The 19,542-nt window shown below is 35.9% G+C and overlaps 1 pseudogene; it reads left to right on the forward strand.

Annotated features, from left to right (window-relative positions):
• Nucleotides 1-14,303: 14,303 nt before the first annotated feature.
• Nucleotides 14,304-14,898, forward strand: LOC116569985 (annotated as a pseudogene).
• Nucleotides 14,899-19,542: the final 4,644 nt, after the last annotated feature.

Raw genomic sequence — 19,542 nt, forward strand, 5'->3', positions numbered from 1 at the left:
ATTTTATTTACATCGTGTTACCTTTGAAGTCTTTCTTTCTGTAGATTTTCTCTATATTTCTGTTCAATGCTATCCTTAGGATTTTTCTCTTTTATAGAACCCCCCCTTAATATTTCCTGCAGTGTCAGCTTGGTGGTTGCATAGTCTTTTAAGCCTTGCCTGTCTTGGAAACTCTTTATCTCTCCATCCATTTTGAATGTCAGTCTTGCTGGATAAAGTATTCTTGGTTGCAAGTTCTTCTCATTTAATGCCCTGAATATGTCTTGCCTGCCCTTTCTGGCTTGCCAGGTCTCTGTGGACAGGTTTGACATTATTCTGATGGGTTTTCCTCTGTAAGTAAGGAGCCTCTTTGCCCTGGCGGCTTTCAAGAGATTAAACCTACAATTATGATTCCTCAATTTGACTATCAGGTGCCTTGGTGTTTTTTTGGAATGTAGAATCTTGGGTGGAGACCTTTCGGCCTCTAGTACATGAACGCTGGGTCCATTAGTGAGATTGGGAAAATTTTCATGAAGAACTTGTTCCACTATATCTTCTAGACTTCTTTCTTTCTCCTCCCCTTCAGGGATTCCAATAATTCTAACGTTGGAACATTTCATGGCATCATTTATTTCCATGATTCTGTTTTCATGGCTTCTAAGCTGTTTGTTCCAGGCTTCCTCCTGATCCTTTCTCTCTATCTGTTTGTCTTCCAGATCACTAATTCTATCTTCTGGCTCAGTTATCCTAGCTTTTAGAGAATTGAGATTAGATTGAAACTCATTGAGAGCATTGTGAACATCATCCCTGGTGGCTTTCAGTTCTGCCCTAATCAATTCCATTTGGTCATCCATGCCTTTCTTCAACCTAGCTATTGCCTGGATAATTGTTAGCCTGAATTCCCTTTTGGCCATATTGTCTGTGTTGATAGCCATTAGCTCTGTTGCAGAAGGCCCATCCTCTGAATTTTTCTTCTGTTGGGCATCCCTCCTTCTAGTCATTTTGGTGAGAGATGGCTGAACGGCTATAGCTGGATGTATTGACTGTGGTGCAGTAAAGATGAACCCTGGAGCAGTCAAGAGTCCCCATCCAAATGAAAGCAAAATAAAGAGAGAAAAAAGAAAAGGAAAAGAAAAAAAAAAGAGAGAGAGATAGAGAGACAGGAAAAAAAAAAGAAAGATAAAAGAGAAGGCTCATGGGCCACCTGGGTGGCTCAGTGGGTTAACGCCTCTGCTTTCAGCTCAGGTCATGATCCCAGGGATCAAGCCCCGCATTGGGCTCTCTGCTCAGCGGGCAGCCTGTTTCCCCTCTTCTCTCTTTCTGCCTGCCTCCCTGCCTACTTGTGATCTCTGTCTGTCATAAATAAATAAAATCTTAAAAAAAAAAGAGAGAGAAGGCTCAGCCCAAATAGGCCACAAGTTAAGATTTATGAAGTATACAAACAAAAACATACAAACAAAAAGACTGATAAAAGTATATGACAAGAGAAAAAATATATATATATGAAAGAAAAAACAAACAAACAAACAAACAAACAAACAAAAAACCTCGTCAGAAAGAACCCCATGTATAAGATTTATATACTTTCAGGACAAACACAAATACACAGAAACACTGGCAGAAGAAAAAAATGGGAGAGTGGTTATAGGTTCTCAGTGTGGAGAGGAAGGTTATTTTGATTCTTCTTGGATGTATCTTGATATCTTTGTTAAAGGACTCAACTTTCCTAAAATAAAGGAGCATTAAAAATTGGTTTACCTATAGGGGTAGCATTGATTGGGGAAAGGGGATTACCTTGAAGTTTAACTCTACATGAATGTTAATAAATTAAAAAATAATAAAAAAAAGAATAAACTAAACTAAACTACAATTAAAAAAATAAAAAATAGAAAAGCAAAAGAAAAACATGGGTATATGTATCAAAAAGTTCAGGTTAAAAGGTTATTATAGAATTTGATGTACTGGACATCTCACTGTGATGCTAAATAGGTTAAAAAAATTATCTGTATAAAGAAATGAACCAGAATAGTGGGAACGAATTAAAAATAAAAGTTGTATCTATGAAGTAGTGGTGGTGGTTGTCTTGTCGCCTTCTTTTTTTTTTTTCCAGGTTGGTTTTCTGGGGGAGGAGACTGCCACGTGGGTTTTCAGGCAATGTTCCCTGAGTTAAGTCCTCCCGCCCCCCTCAAGGGGGTGGGCTCTGAGGAAACGGGTTTTTTAGGCTTTTGCTTTCTGTAGTTTTTTTATGTTTGTTTGTTCATTTATTGTTTTGTTTTGCTTTGTTTTTTTCTCTTGCCTTGACAGCTTTGGATGGTTTTTGGAGGTTTAGAGGAAAGCAAACTGCACCCCGACCTCCCTCTGAGAAAGAAGCTTCAGTCTGTTCCCCTGTGTGTGCTCCAGAGTACAGAAGTTCTCCCTCAGCTGCGGGAAGAGCACGGTCCAAGTTGCGGTCCTTGGGGACACAGGAACTCCTGCTTGTACCCAAAACCATGACAATGGTGGCTGTCTGGGCAGCTCTGGGCCACCAGAGAGTTTCCAAGCAGTGATCACACACTGAGATTTTCCTGCTGGCCTGGGCTGGGAGTGCCTGGTCTTTCTGAGTCCAAGGGCTCCTGGCTGGTGTCTATGCGCACCTCTCTCAGGGGGAGGGCGCAGGGCATGGCTCAGACCCTGATAGCGCAGCACGGCACTTGCGTGGGGACTGTAAAATGCCTGTGCTTCTGCCAGTTGATGAGGCTCCCAGCCCCTCATGGGAGCCAGACCCCATGTGCTTTCAGGCAGGCTGGCGGCTCAGGGACCAAGACCATGTTTCTCCGCCGCACTCTCTCTGGCTCAGCGCCAGGGGTGGCTGTCCTGGGTCCAGGGACTTAAGCCCCTGTCCCTAACTGCCTCGATTCCCACAATTTCCCGCCATGATCCTTTGCTATTTTTGAGTACTTTCAACCAGACTCCAAGTTAATGCTGGTCCCCAGTGCAGGGCGCTCTCATATTGGGGTATTACTTTCCAATTGGTCATTTCTGGTGGCTCCCTCCCCCTTTTGTTTATCTTTCATTATCAGTCCCACATTCCCACTCCACTTTACCTGCCTACTGGTGTCTTCTGCCCCCATAGAGATCCAGACATGTGTAATTCTGATCTAAGGCTGATTTCATGGGTGACTGGAGTTCTTTGGTAGGTAATCAGCTCGCTTTAGGGTACAGGTTGAAACGGCGCCTCCTCCTACTTCTCTGCCATCTTGTCTCCATAGTTATTAGTAAAATCTCTGGATGGAAGTTATTTATAGGTTATATATGGTGAAATTATTTTCTCAGTAGTGTGTATTTTGACTTTCTTTCAGGTGACTACTGATGAACAAAATTTCTTAAGGTAGTTTTGTTTATTGGTTTCTTAATTTCTTGATCTAACAGTGGTTTATGCTCTTGTATTTTCTTTAAAATTCCTTTCATGTTGCTGGTTCATAAAAATTTTCTTTTTTAACTTCCAAAATCATTAACGTTCTGTTTTTTGCATTAGTTCAAGATATAAATGTGTGACCAGCTTTGCTTTCATGTTCCTCTCTGGAGGACTACATTTTAGATGGGCTTCCTCCTGATGGATAGCCCCTCATGTGTCTTTTTTAAAAGCATGTACTTTAGAAAACGTGTCACAGTAAATTCTTTATCTGCCCCATTAGAGATGTAAAACTGTTTAACAGCCACCTGCCAATTTTACCACTCAGAAACACTTTTCTCAAGGGCCTCAGAAATATCTCTTTCAAATATAATCATCAAGGTTAACCTCTAGGTTTTTGTGACAGGGTAGGAACTTAACTGCAGCTGGCAAGTTATGCCACATTATAACACTACCTCTTATCATGAAAGTATGAGGAAGTTTAGTTTTCCTTTGAATGCAGTTACTTAGCAAACACAGGTGGTCCATGTTCTCTCCCTCACCACAACTCTTGAAAATTAACAGGGTTTATTTTGTTTCATCAGAGCTAAATTCATCATTCTGATCTCTCTCTCTACCATTGAAATAATTGTGAATAAAGTCTTCCTTAAGTGTCTAGCTTTGGTGGAATTTTCGTTTTTACATTAGTTCTTACTCTAAAAATAATAAGCTATTTTAAAAAAAACCTATTTTCTATTAAGCTATTTTGAATATATTTTGTCTACTCTTTGCTGTTTTGAGCTTCACTATTTTGAGTGAAGTAGAATTATTATTATTACTTTATCTCTCGTACATAAATTAATTCATTCTGTTTTGAAATTTAAGAATTACTGGCTTTCCTTAGATTTGGAAAATTCTCAGCCATTATCTCGTGGAATATTTATTTTTCATTCTCACTTTTACTCCATAACTCTGATTTTAGACACTTTAAATCTTTGTTGTCTTCCATCTTCTTGTTTTGTCATTTATTAATTCTCCTTTCAGTCATGTCAAAACTCTAAATAAGTCCATTAATTTAAATTTATAGCCCTGTTTTATTATTTTGTAAATTTCTTTATTAATATTTTATAGTCCCTTTCTCTTCACTTGTATTTCAAGCCCTACTTTTATTTACTTTATTAATTTATTTAATAAATAAAATAAAATTAAAATAAATTTATTAGTTTATTTAATTTATTTAATATTTGACTAATACTTTCTATTTTATGTCTTATAATTCAAATATCTAATATCTTGTTCGTCTGATACTGCTTTCAGTCATTCTACAGTGGTTTTATTTTCTTGTTGTGATTTTTAGAAGGTAGTTTTGTGGGGGTTGGTAAAATGTATTAAGCTTTGGCAAAAGTGAGATTTCCTGACAATATTATATTTAGCTTGTGCTTACTACTTGCAAGTGTACTACTCCCAATTCCAATTTGAAAAAGGGATTTGGCTTTGGATATTTTTAAAGCATTCATAATACCAAGTTACTATGAATTGAGACTACTAAGATGTGCATTCATATGATGAGTATGTATTTCTAGAAGACTATATATGGATCATATCTGTCCTCTTAACCATAGCTCTAGAAGTGCAACTATAATTGTTCTTTCCTCATAGTCAAGGGTAAGTGGTTATTTTATTTAAAATTACTCTCAGCTGAATGCATGGCCCATTGGGAACTCAACTTCACAAACATGTTTCCCAGCTGGACTTGCTAAATAGTTTAAGTGGGATCAAGGCAATATTTCTTTCTACTTTGGTCTTTAATGTGTGAAAATTTAAAGTCATATTCACTAGAGTTAGGCAAAAATGTTACAAATGAAAAATGGTTTCAGTGCTCTGATTAAATACCTAGATTCTTGCCATTATTTTTAATTTTAATTTTTTAATTTTTTAATTTTTATGTTTTTGAGTCAGAATTTCTATCTTGCCAGAACACACACACTTAAAGCTTTACTGTTGTTTCCTTTTTTTCATTTTGCTTGATCCATCATTCTTAGTTGATTTCATTGACAGTAAAAATAGCGATTGTTTTCACTAATAGCTATCTAGTTTGCTGGAAACTTACATTAGCATTATTATATTAAAAACATGATATGAGTGAAGAAATAAGGTTGAAAGGCAACTTGTGCCAATTATACCACTTGAATATTTTTAAAAACATAGAAAGCTATAATTCACATTGTTTATAGATACACATATCTATGTGAAAGTATATTTTAAATGCACAAATGGAAAAATGAGATAAATAGCAAGCTCAAGGTACTTCAGAGGAAGGTATTTGAGAATGATATAGGGCACTGATAAGGAGAATGAGTGCGTTTATTCATTGATTTTTCAAACATGGTTATTTTATCGACTATAAAATAGCTTGTACTTTTTATATCATTATTTCATTAAAATGTCTTAAGCATCAAGAAAAATAGGAAGTACTTTTAAATAGTATCCACAGTAAAGTGAAAACTGGAGTATTGAATTACATGATTATAGAATTATAACTTGATTAACTAAAATTTATCTCTTTGCATTTAATATATTATAGACTACCTTAAAAATAGCCTTTGAATAAGGTCCTTTCAGTGCATATTTAGTGTTGTCAATGCTAACACTGATGTTTATTTTTCTTTGTTTCTTATAATGAACAATAAATTTGTTATATTAAAAAGCATATAATTCATATTTCTCAGTAAACTAGTAGCAAATACTTTGATTTTTTAAACAAGTTCTATTTTTTCATCCATTTTGTGATAAGTAGCTCAGACTTGACCTTATAATTTTGAGAACATTATAAAATCCTATACTCTATGAACTTACAATTTGTTTATCCATGACATTCTTCATATACCAGATACCTGCTAGAAGTGCAAAGTACAGAGATGAGCTTTTAACAACTCTTCAATTTGTATTCCCTTTTTTAAAACTTTGCCTTATTTTCAAACTATTTTACTTCTACATTTTTAATATTTTTTCCATTGAAAAATCAGCATTCAAAAAAGTTTCCTTCAATAAGCCAAGTCATGTTCTGATACCAAAGGTAATATTGGAATTTGTTTATGCATTGCATAAATTATGCATGAACACCCTAAAAATTAGTAAGCTGACACTTTTAGATCTATGTAGAAATTGCTTCCAAAAATGTAAGTTCTATTTAATGGCAACAGGGATTATAGCCATAAAGAATATATATAGACAAATTAATTATGGTAAAGTTCATGAATGGTTAAGTGGGAAAAGTGTTCTAGAACACTGTCTGTGGTACCAATTCCAAAGGCACTTGCTAAATCTTCTGAGTATTATTAAAAAGTGTTGGGGAACCTGGGTGGCTCAGCCATTAACTGACTGCCTTTGGCTCAGGTCATGATCCCAGCGTGCTGGGATTGGCCCACATTGGGTTTCCTGTTCAGTGGCAAACCTGTTTTTTCCCTCTCCCACTCCCCCTGCTTGTGTTCTCTATCTCACTGTGTCCCTGTCAAATAAATAAATAAAATCATTAAAAAAGTTTAAAAAAAGGTATCTATAAGTATAAAATTCAATATTGTCAGTAATGGATATTCACTAATTCAGAATAATCTTCCTCCTGCAAAAATGAGAAATGCTACTAAAATATGTATATGTGAGTATAAATATGTAAAAGTAAATATTCACTTAAAATTATGTATCTATATGCATATACAAATTTACATACACACATACATATATTTATATATATACATATATATATGAAGATTCAGAAAAATACAAAAATCAAAAGCTGAAGCCACCTTTTAAAGTTGTTTTTGCTAAACTTGTATAGCTACCATGAAAAAAAAATGAATATTTCTCAAAAAATTAAAAACAGAAATGTCATGTATTAGAATAATTCCATTAGTTAATAAAACAAAAACACTAATTCAAGAGATGTGCATTCATTTGTTTATTGCAACATTATTTTCTTTTTTTTTTTTTTAAAGATTTTATTTATTTATTTGACAGACAGAGATCACAAGCAGGCAGAGAGGCAGGCAGAGAGAGAGGGGAGGAAGCAGGCTCCCTGCGGAGCAGAGAGCCCGATGCGGGGTTCGATCCCAGGACCCTGGGATCATGACCTGAGCCGAAGGCAGAGTCTTTAACCCACTGAGCCACCCAGGCGCCCCTAGCAACATTATTTTCAATAACCAAGATATGGAAGCAACCTAAGTGTCCATCAAAAGATCAATGAATAAGGAAGTTATGGTATATTTATACGTAATGGAACACTATGCAGTCATAAAAGAGGTAAGATTGTGTTTGGAGTGTATTATGCTAAGTGAAATAATTCAGACTAAGAAAGAAAATCACCATATGATTTCGCTTATATGTAGAATCAAAAAAAGAAAAAAAATGAACAAATGAAAAGCAGAATCAGACCTATAAATAGAGAGAATAAAATGATGGCTGCCAGAAAGGAGGTGTGTAAGAATTTGGGCAAAATGTGTGAAAGGGAGTGAGATATAGGCTTTTAGTTATGGAATAAATGTCATGGGAATAAAAGTACAGCATAAGGAATGTAGGCAAGGATACTGTAATAGCAATGTATGGGGACAGATGTTAGCTACACTTGTGAACACAGCATAATGTATAAATCTGTTGAATCACTATGTTATACACCTGAATCTAATTTATCATTGTGTGTTAGTTATACTAAAAGAAAACAAACAAACAAACAAACAAACAAAAACAAAAGCCAAACCAAAAGAAATAGCAGGGTACCAAGGGTTTAGAGAAGGTATAAATACAAAAATAACCATATAACAAAAAATATAAAACTTCCTAAAAATTATAAATAAAATAGCAAAGTATTCACTCATAGAAAAAGAAACAGGAAATACAAAATAATAATAATAAAGTTGCTTTTGCTCTGGGCTAAGAGGCTAAGAAGCAATTTTGAGAGACTTCAGATAAAAAGCAAAAGTTGAAGTCCAAGATCTCTGAAAAAGGTGGGAATCTGGTAAACAGTCTTCTAAGTACACTTAATTACATAAATTGCACAACTGCTCCCCAGAAGAAAAACTTAAATAAAAATTAAAGTAAGTCTTGCAGACACAGAATCCTGACTTAGGACATTTTGATAGTTATTTGTAAAATTGGCTTACAATGATTTTAGATTGTTCCTTCATTCATATGCTGTAGAAGCAAAAGGAAATTCTCTCTGAGAAAGCATCATATTCTTCTAATTATCAATTCCTCAATTTATATCACAAACATTTCTAAAATGCATTGCCCAACACACATTTAAACTAATCTAGGCATAAGTTAAGGCAAATCATTCTGTCTGAGAACTAATAGAAATTATTGACAACTGATATAAGCTCACCAAAATTCATTGTAGGAAAAGGATATTCTTTCTATTGGGGAGAGAAGTTAAATTTTAAAAAGTCACCAAAGAACTTAGAAATATAAACATACATTGGAGGTTTGCAAGAACCAACTAGAAAGTCTAGAAGTGGAATATACATTAATCAAGATTAAGAACTCAGTAGGATTAATAGCAGTACTAGAATTTAAAAAAAAAGTTCTAGATTTAAACAGAGAGGGACAAAAAGATTAAAAAATTGTGGAGGAAGAGGCATGGAAAATGTAGGAAGAAAATATAACACATTTTTTAAAAATATTTTATTTATTTATTTTTCAGAGAGAGAGAGAATGTGTAAGCCAGAGGAGCAGCAAGCTCCCTGATGAGCAAGGAGCTCAATGTGGGACTTGATCTCAGGACACTGGGATCATGACCTGAGCAAAAGGCAGATGCTTCCTGAGCCATCCAGGTATCCCTATAACACACATTTAATTGGAGTCAACAGAAATAGAAGAAAATGTGAAAAAAACAATATATTTTTTAATGCATGAGAATTTCCTTTAATTGATAAAAGATACCATCTGTAGATGCAAGAAGCCAAATGAATACAAAAGAAGTAAGTAAAATTTGTATACAAACACATTATTTGAACCTAAAGAAAATCAAACACAAAAAGAAATTTTTTTTCCTTCTTTTTTTTTTTTTTATTTCCAACATAACAGTATTCATTATTTTTGCACCACACCCCGTGCTCCATGCAATCCGTGCCCTCTATAATACCCACCACCTGGTACCCCAACCTCCCACCCCCCGTCCCTTCAAAACCCTCAGATTGTTTTTCAGAGTCCATAGTCTCTCATGGTTCACCTCCCCTTCCAATTACAAAAAGAAATTTTAAAACAGATTACCTTCAAGTTTGCAACAGTTAGCAGCCATTAGGCTCATAGATGGCTTCTAATAGCAAAATGGAAGCAAGATAGCAGAAGAATAATATTTTAATGCATAGGATTGAAAATAATTTTAAATCACATATTTTAAATAAAGAAAAATATTCAAGAATGGATGTGAAAAATAATATTTCTAGATAGACAAATTCTAATAAGATGTACCACCAGCAAATCTGTCATAAAGTGAGTGCTTTTTCCTGAGGAAGAAGAAAAATGATCTCAGTTGTCAGTTTGGACATGTAGAAAAGAATGAAGAGCAACAGAAATGATAAAAAAAAAAGTATAATTTTACCAAGATATCTAAATTCTGGGCCATCAAGCACACTTCCACAAATTTAAAATAATAGAAGTCATACAGTATCTACTCTCAGACCACAGTGGAATTTAATTAGAAATCAATAACAGAAAATTGGAAGGTCCCAAAATATGGGGAGATTAAATAACTTGCTACTAAGTAACACATTGGCCAGAGAAACAATCAAAGGAGATAATTTAAAATATTTTCAACAAAATAAAAACTGAAAGCATAACTGATCAATATTTGAGGGTTGCAGTGAAAGCAGTAGTTAGAGGGATATTTACAGCATTGAAAATAAATCTTAGGAAAAAAAAGAAAGATCTAAAATCAACTTCCCACCTTCCCTAAATTCCCACCTCTGGAAACTAGAAAAAGAAAGCAAACTAAATCCAAAATAAACAGAAGAAAAATAACATAATAACAGCAGAAATCAATGAAATCTAAACAGGAAATCAATACAAAAAAATCCATGAAATTCAAACATACTTCTCTGAGAAAATCAATAAAATTGACAAACATCTAGCAGACTAACAAAGAAAAAAAGGACACAAGTTACTAAAATCATAAATGTCTAAAAGGGGGGTCACCTGGGTGGTTAAGTTTGTTGAATCTCTGGTTCTTGATTTTGGCTTTAGTCATGATCTCATGGGTTGTGAGATCAAGCCCTATGTTGGGCTCCCCAGTTAGCCAGAAGTCTGCCTGAGATTCTCTCTCCCTCTCCCTCTGGCCCTTCCCCACACTCATGCAAACACTCTCTCTCTCTCAAATAAATAAATAAATAAGTAAATAAACACCAATAAAAATAATCCAATTAAATAAAGAGTACCAAAAGCACTTGGGAGCAACAAAGCAGAAAATAATATGCAATAGGAAGAAGACAGTCTCTTTATAAATGGTCTTGGAAGGGTGCCTGGATGGCTGAATTGGTATGAGGATCTGACCTGTGGTTTTGGAGCAGGTTCTGATTTCAGGGTCCTGAGATGGATCTCAGCATCAGGTTCCATGCTCAGCAGGGAGTCTGTTTGAGATTCTCTATTTTCCTTTCCTTCTGCCCCTCCTCCTGCTCACATGCTCTCTCTCTCTCTCAAATTAAATAAATAAATAAATAAATAAATAAATCTTAAAGAAATAAATAAAAGAAGGGACATTACTACAAATCTCATGGATATTAAAATGATAATAAAGGAATACTACACTCATAAATACTCTATGCCAACAAATTAGATAACCTAAAAAAAATGGACAAATTCTTCGAAAGATACAATCTGCCAAAAGTCCTATAAGAAATAGACAACTGAAATAGGCCTATATCTTAAAGATATTAATTCAATAATTAATAGGCTTCAAAAGTAGCAAGTACTATATCCAGATGAATTCAATAGTAAATTTTATCAGGGATTGCATGGAGCACTGGGTGTGGTGCAAAAATAATGAATACTGTTATGCTGAAAATAAATAAATAATAAATTATAAAAAAAAACAAAAATATGTGAATTTTCTACTATTTCTTTCAAAGGATAAAGAAGAGAGAATACATCTTAACTAATTCTATGAAGCCAGTATTAAACTAATATTTATACTAAAACCAAAGATATTAAAAGAAAAGAGCAATTATCCTGAACATAGATGCAAAAATCTTCAAGAAAATATCAGTGAGTTGAATTATACAACATGACCAAGTGGAATTTATACCAGGTATGTAAAGCTTGTTCAACATTTGAAAATCCATTAGTGGGGTGTGTAAGTGGCTCAGATGTTTAAGCATCTGCCTCCAGCTCAGGTCATGATCCCAGAGTCCTGGGTTTGAGTCCTATATCAGGCTCCTTGCTCTGTGGGAAGTCTTCTCCCTTGGCCTCTGCTTCCCTCTCTCTTTGTCGCTCATGAATAAATAAATGAAATCTTAAAAAAAAAAAAAAGAAAATCCATTAGTGGATTCATCACACCAACAGGCTAAAAAAGAAAATTCACATAATCATGTCAATAAACACAGAAAAGGCATTTGACAAAACCTAATACCCATTCATAATGCAACAACTCTCACTAAAGTAGGGATAGTAGCAAATTTCCTCAAATTGATAAAGAATATCTAAAGAGCATACGGCTAACATGATAATTAAGCTTTCTCACTAAGATCAAGGGCAAAGCAAGGACACCTCCCATCACAACTTTTTTCAACATCATACTAGATGTCCTTGCTTAGGCAAAGACATTAGCACACCCCCCGTTTCAAATACTTAGGTAAAAAAAATTAACAAAATGTATACAAAATCTACATGATGAAAACTACAAAACTCTCACATGTTCAATAAAAAACTAAATATATATAGAGATAAGAAGTCTCAAAATGTCAAGATGTTAGTTCTTCCCAACTTATTGATAGATTCAATGCAGTCCCCATCAAAATCCCAGCAAGTTAATTTGTGGATATTGACCCACTCTGAGGCAAAAGACTCAGAATATCCAACACAATATTGAAGAAGAACAAAGTTGGAGGACAGACCCTACCCAATTCTAAGACTTGTCCTAAATCTACAGTAATCATGACAGTGTGCTGTTGGCAAAGAACACATAAATAGATCAATGAAACAGCTTAGATAAATTAGAAATAGACTCCCATAAGTGATGAGCTTATGCAGCACAGAGGTTTTTTGGGTTGGCTGAAATAATATGTATGTTACCATGAAGGAGGATATACATCTTTATGCTTTGTCTAAACCCACAGAATGTACAACACCAAGAATGAAGCATAAGGACAAAATGTAAAGTATGGACTTTGGGAGTTTATGGTATGTGAGTGCATATTCATCAATCTTAAAAAATGTACCATTCTAGTGGAAGTGTGGATAGTAGGGAAGGCATGAAACTACTAAATGTGTATATGCAAATCTAAATGAACATTGGCTACATAGATGTAAAGGTAATGCATTATAAGGGATTTAAAAGGATTAGAATTAAAACAAAATGGGAAATAGCATTTTTTAAAATTAATTTATTTATTTTCAGAAAAACAGTATTCATTATTTTTTCACCACACCCAGTGCTCCATGCAATCCATGCCCACCCACCACCTGGTACCCCAACCTCCCAGCCCCCTGCCACTTCAAACCCCTCAGATTGTTTTTCAGAGTCCATAGTCTCTCATAATTCACCTCCCCTTCCAATTTACCCCAACTCCTTTCTCCTCTCTATCACCCCTTGTCCTCCATGATATTTGTTATGCTCCACAAATAAGTGAAACCATACGATAATTGACTCTCTCTGCTTGACTTATTTCACTCAGCATATTCTCTTCCAGTCCCGTCCATGTTGTTACAAAAGTTGGGTGTTCGTCCTTTCTGATGGAGGCATAATACTCCATAGTGTATATGGATCACATCTTCCTTATCCATTTGTCCGTTGAAGGGCATCTTGGTTCTTTCCATAGTTTGGTGACCGTGGCCATTGCTGCTATAAACATTGGGGTACAGATGGCCTTTCTTTTCACGACATCTGTATCTTTGGGGTAAATACCCAGGAGTGCAATTCCAGGGTCATAGGGAAGTTCTATTTTTAATTTCTTGAGGAATCTCCACACTGTTCTCCAAAGTGGCTGCACCAACTTGCATTCCCACCAACAGTGGAAGAGGGTTCCCCTTTCTCCACATCCTCTCCAACACACGTTGTTTCCTGTTTTGTAAATTTTGGCCATTCTAACTGGTGTAAGGCATTTAAATTGAGGGGATGAATAAAACTAATAACGTTGATCCTCCATTCTGTTTCCCTAGATAATTGTCCCCCCATTTCTGTTAGCCTCCAATCTCAATTCCTTGCAATTCTTGGCCAAAAACTCTTGGTCGCTAGAGCATAAAAACCTATTTCTTTTGCAAAGGACAAAGCAGCACTGAGGCATTGCTTACACTCCAAACTTACCAGGTGAGACTTTTCCCCTTCCTTTTGCTTGCTATTAGTTACCCATCTTTGTTGTTTCTCCTTGAAACCCTTATTTAACATGTTACCAACATATGATACATAATCTTAAAATCTGCTTCTGCAAAAGACAGTTTTCAGTTTGGATCTAATAGTTAAACTCTACTATAGTGTTTATCAGTGTATGGAAAGGAGTAAAAGATCCAAAAACATCAACTTTGATCAGTCAAGCTTGCATGGTATAGTCTTTACCTTTGACCAATTAATAGTAAAATAGTGTGTAAATTCCAAACTAAGTGGAAAAAATAAAAGAATAATAAAATAATCAAATCAAAATAATGCTGGAAAGGGGAAGTAAAGAATCACAAAGCAGAACAAACAAAAAGCACATTGTGAGATGATAAATTTAAAATCAAATTTATCACTGGTTACATTATTGATCCCATAAGTATGTTTGGCAAAACAAAACAAACAAACAAAAACCAGATACAGCAGGCACTGGATGACAATGTCTGCATGGGATTTGCAGGGATCACTTCTGGCATGAGGATAGTCATCAACAGGGCCTATGGAATGCCAGAACCACCGACTGACCATGAAGGACCCAGGTACCCTGGTGTGGCTTCATTACCAGCCGCAAGTAGCACTACAAGCAGAGCAATGGACACAAGCTGTTTGACATCTCTGCACTTTTTGCAAGTTTTGAATTTGATGGCACCCCCAGACCCACCAGACTGACCCTTGGGGGACACATCAAGCCTGAAGGCCAATGTCATAGGCTAGGGTGACAAGTCAGGGTGTGAATTTCCAGAGAAGAATTACACTGACAAAACCATAGAGACACAGACCCGAGATAGATGACCTGTGCTGGTTATCAAGGCCCTCCCAGAAGAGATTCTGTCTGGCAGCAAAAAACATTGAACTGGTTATCATGAGGTGAGATCAACCCCTCAAGATTTTAAATCCTGAAGAAATTGAGAAATATGTTGCTGAAATTGAAAAAGAGAAAAAAGAAAATGAAAAGAAGCAAAAGAAAACATCATGATAATGAAATCTTGCTGGAAGTGCTTTTTAAATTCAGCGTGGATGATTCTCATAATGACATGTAGGCATTTCCATTCCATTTATCTACTGTCCAAGTGTCCTGCAATAAACTTCTGAGTTTGTTAAAACAACAGCAAGAACAGATATGTTGAAAACATGCTGTACTGTTCCATTCGTATTCAATTCAAAAACAGTTGCACCTAAATCATAGTGTGTAGGGGTTGATACTTAGGTAGTAAAACTATAAAACAAAGGAAATTAAGCAATCACTTCTTGAACTGAGGAAGAAATGTCAGCACTGTGATTACTTTGAGAAGGGAAAGAGGTGCTTTTTTGTAAGGAGCATTGTCTGTGATAGTTTTTTTGTTGTTGTTGTTGTTTTTTTTTTAAGATTTTACTTATTTATTTGAGAGAGAGAGAAAGAGAGAGTGAGAACACAGGAGCAGGAGGCAGGCAGAGGGAGAAGCAGACACCCCACTGAGAAGGGAGCCTGATGAAGACTGGATCCCAGGCAGCCCTTTAACCAACTGAGCCACCCAGGTGCCCCTGTGATGGTTAATTTTATGTGTAAATTTGACTGAGAGCTAAGGTGCCCAGTTGTTCAGTCAAAGACTACTCTAAATGTTGCTGTGTTGGTATTTTGGATAGGTGTTTAACATTTACCATCGGGTGACTTTAAGTAAAGCAGCTCACTTTCCATAATGTGAGTGGATCTCAACCAATCAGTTGAATTCTTAAAAACAAAAATTGAGACTTCCTACAGAAGTCTGCCTCAGCACTATAATAACATAGAAATGCTTCCTGAGTTTTCAAACTTTTGGCCTGTCCTATGTATTTTGGAGTGAAGACTGCACTATTAACACTTACCGAATTTTCAACCTATTGTTCAGTCTCACGATATTCAAATTTGACAGCTCCCACAATTGCATGAGTCAATTCCTAAAATAAATTTTAATTTTAACCTCCCTCCCTCTCTCTCTCTCTCTGTGAATATATGTATACATATATGCATTTATACATACACACACACACAAACACACACACACATACATAGGAGAGAAAAGTGAAGGAGAGACAGAGAGAGACACACACACAGAATATCCTATCTCAATATATATTCTGTTGGTTTTGTTTCTCTGGAGAAGGCTGACTGATAGGGCTTCTGAGTTGCTGGCCGTATTTTTTTTTTTTTTTACTTGTGTGATGGTGATGGTTTACGTGGGTATTTTTTTAAATTTATTTTTTAATTATTTTCAGCATAACAGTATTCATTATTTTTGCACACACCCAGTGCTCCATGCAATCCGTGCCCTCTCAAATACCCACCACCTGGTTCCTCCAACCTCCCACCACCCCGCCTCTTCAAACCCCTCAGATTGATTTTCAGAGTCCATAGTCTCTCATGGTTCACCTCCTCTTCCAATTTCCCCCAACTCTTTCTCCTCTCTAACTCCCCATGTCCTCCATGCTATTTGTTATGCTCCACAAATAAGTGGGTATTTTTTTAAAGTGGAAGAGAGTGTGCAAGTGTGACTGGCAGGAAGATCAGAGGGAAAGAATGAGAGAGAATATTAGGCAGGTTGCAATCCAGAGCCCATTAGAAGGCTCCATTCCACAACCCTGAGATCATGACCTGAGCCCAAATCAAAAGTCAGAGGCATAACCTACTGAGCTACCTAGGCACTGCCATGGGTGTTCATGGTCTAATAATTCTAAGTATTACATTTAAGTTTATGCCATTTTCTTTATGTAATTGTATTTCAGAATAGAAAATGAAGCAAAAATAAGTAACAAGGAAAAAGAAGGGTGTGTGTGTGTTATATTTAAACTTCTTTTACAGAATGCCCAATTTTCATACTGCACTTTGTTATTTGCCCACAGTCTGACATTAACCAGTGTCAGAGCCCTGTGACAAGAAACTTCAATCATGTAATCAAAATCAAACAAGTCAGTCCTAACATCCTGAACTTCTTTTCTTCCATGTCTTTGTAGCCACGCTTTTCTTTGCAGTTTTAGTCAACCTGAACTGAGTTTATACTCCCTTAAACCTGAGGTAATTTCCTTTAACTTCCTTTTCACCAGAAACACAGACAAGTTTACCACAGTGAGTAATTCCATGGTTTCCACAGACAGAGAGTTCAAGTTACTTAGCCACTGGGGAATCTGATTTAACCAAAACAAAGTAAAAAAAATATATATATAGCTTTGGCTTGTATAAAAATGTAGAGATTAAAAGCAGTTTGACAAACACAACTCATTTCATTTAAAATCATTAACCATGTGAGCTTAGTATGATTATCCTCAATTTATACTTGAGGAAATTGGCATTCATAGAGCATATATAATGGCTCCATATCATTTAGCTACCACCAGGAAAGAAACCAACTAGGAATCCAGGGTTTCTTTCAGATCCAGTTTGTTGCTGGTATATCACTGGAATTGGTTTCAAACAGAACGGGTCTATTTAAATGACTTTCTTGAATCCTAAGGTTCATAAGTAAGCTTAAAATCCCCCAATAGTTTCATTTATTCTGGGATTGGGAGGGAGACAAACCATAAGTGACTTTTAATCTCACAAAACAGACTGAGGGTTGCTGGGGGGAGGGGGTTTGGGAGAAGGGGGTGGGATTATGGACATTGGGGAGGGTATGTGCTTTGGTGAGTGCTGTGAAGTGTGTAAACCTGGTGATTCACAGACCTGTACCCCTGGGGATAGAGTATTATGCCTCCATCAGAAAGGATGAATACCCAACTTTTGTAGCAACATGGACGGGACTGGAAGAGATTATGCTGAGTGAAATAAGTCAAGCAGAGAGAGTCAATTATCATATGGTTTCACTTATTTGTGGAGCATAACAAATAGCATGGAGGACATGGGGACTTAGAGTGGAGAAGGGAGTTGGGGGAAATTGGAAGGGGAGGTGAACCATGAGAGACTATGGACTCTGAAAAACAATCTGAGGGTTTTGAAGGGACGGGGGGTGGGAGGTTGGGGTACCAGGTGGTGGGTATTATAGAGGGCACGGATTGCATGGAGCATGGGGTGTGGTGCAAAAATAATGAATACTGTTATGCTGGAAATAAAAAAAAAAAAAAAAATCCCCCAATAGAATGATGTTGTGTGGCAATTTGCACTTTCAAAGTGTTTTACAGTTATATTTTTAGCCAATTGTCAAGGTTTAAATATTGTTTTTTTTTAAGATTTTATTTATTTATTTGACAGAGATCACAAGTAGGCAGAGACGTAGGCAAAGAGAGGAGAAAGCAGGCTCCCTGCAGAGCAGAGAGCCCGATGTAGGGCTCGATCCCAGGACCCTGAGTTCATGACCTGAGCCAAAGGCAGAGGCTTTAACTCACTGAGCCACCCAGGCGCCCCTAAATATTGTTTTTAATATTATCTTGGGTGTATGTATATATTAATATTGTCCAGATGAAGGCACTGAGGTTCGAAGATAATTTGGGACTTAAACTTAGAACATTCACCTGGCTGGCTCAGGCAGTTAAGCATCTGCCTTCTGCTCAGGTCATGATTCCAGGGTCCTAGGATTGAGTCCCTCATTAGTCTCCCTGCTCAGCAGAGAGGCTGCTTCTCCCTCTCCCTCTGCCTGCTGTTCTGCCCACTTGTGCCCTCTCTTTATCTCTCTGTAAAATAAATAAACAAAATCTTAAAAAAAAAAGAACACTTGAATTCAAAGCCTGTGCTTGGCCCGATTGTCATATTACACCTATACAGTCATAATGTTAGAGATAGCTTTTGAAATTTTGTAAACCCCTGTGGAAATTATTTATTACACTTGCATAGTTACATGGGTATTAATTGTACAAGCAGTGTGTGTGTGTGTGTGTGTTTACAATTTATATAGTATCTTCAAAGCTTTTGTAATGAAGCCACAAAGTCCTAAAACTTAATGTTATAAATCCGGATGGGGGAGGTAAAGCTAGAGCTGGTAAATATCTTTACCAGCTCTTTAAATATCCACTGAAAGTTACAATGGAGCACTTTCATTAATTTGAATTTCACTAATTCACACTTCACAGTAATTCATTTAGGGCATTTACTAAATTGTTATAAAATGGCCTTAGCTTTTACTTATCTATAATGAAGGGGTTGGAATGAAAATTAATACTCGCCCAGAGAATATCAAAAACATTGAAAAGGATGTAAGGACCTGTTTTCAGGTGTCCAAACACTCCAGAAATCATTTACATACAAGCAATTGATGAGGTAATTTCAACTCATTCTTATCTATTCACTGAGGCTATTCAGCCTCAGAACTCTAGTGCTTTGTTAGTCTAATTCCAATTATAGTATGTAAGAGGGTATTGAAAATGCATTTTGAAAAAATGAATTTCATTAGAAAGAAAAATTACAATTTAGACCTTTCACTAAGGGAAAGTAATCCAGATTGGGAACCAGATTAATAAGCTTTCTTTATTTCTGACTAAAAACTTTATGCCTGCTAATATATTAAATAAAGGAGAAACCATGATCTAGTTTATAGTTTCCATTCTCAAAATTAATTGCATTTTTAATTAAGAATTTCTGCATTGGTTAAAACTTTAATTATCCAGTGAATATATATTTACATTTCCAAAAGTATATAGAAATTTAACAAATTTCAATTTTAAAACTTGAAAGTGAGTC

Source organism: Mustela erminea, chromosome 12, assembly GCF_009829155.1.
Source record: "Mustela erminea isolate mMusErm1 chromosome 12, mMusErm1.Pri, whole genome shotgun sequence".
Lineage (NCBI taxonomy): Eukaryota > Metazoa > Chordata > Mammalia > Carnivora > Mustelidae > Mustela > Mustela erminea.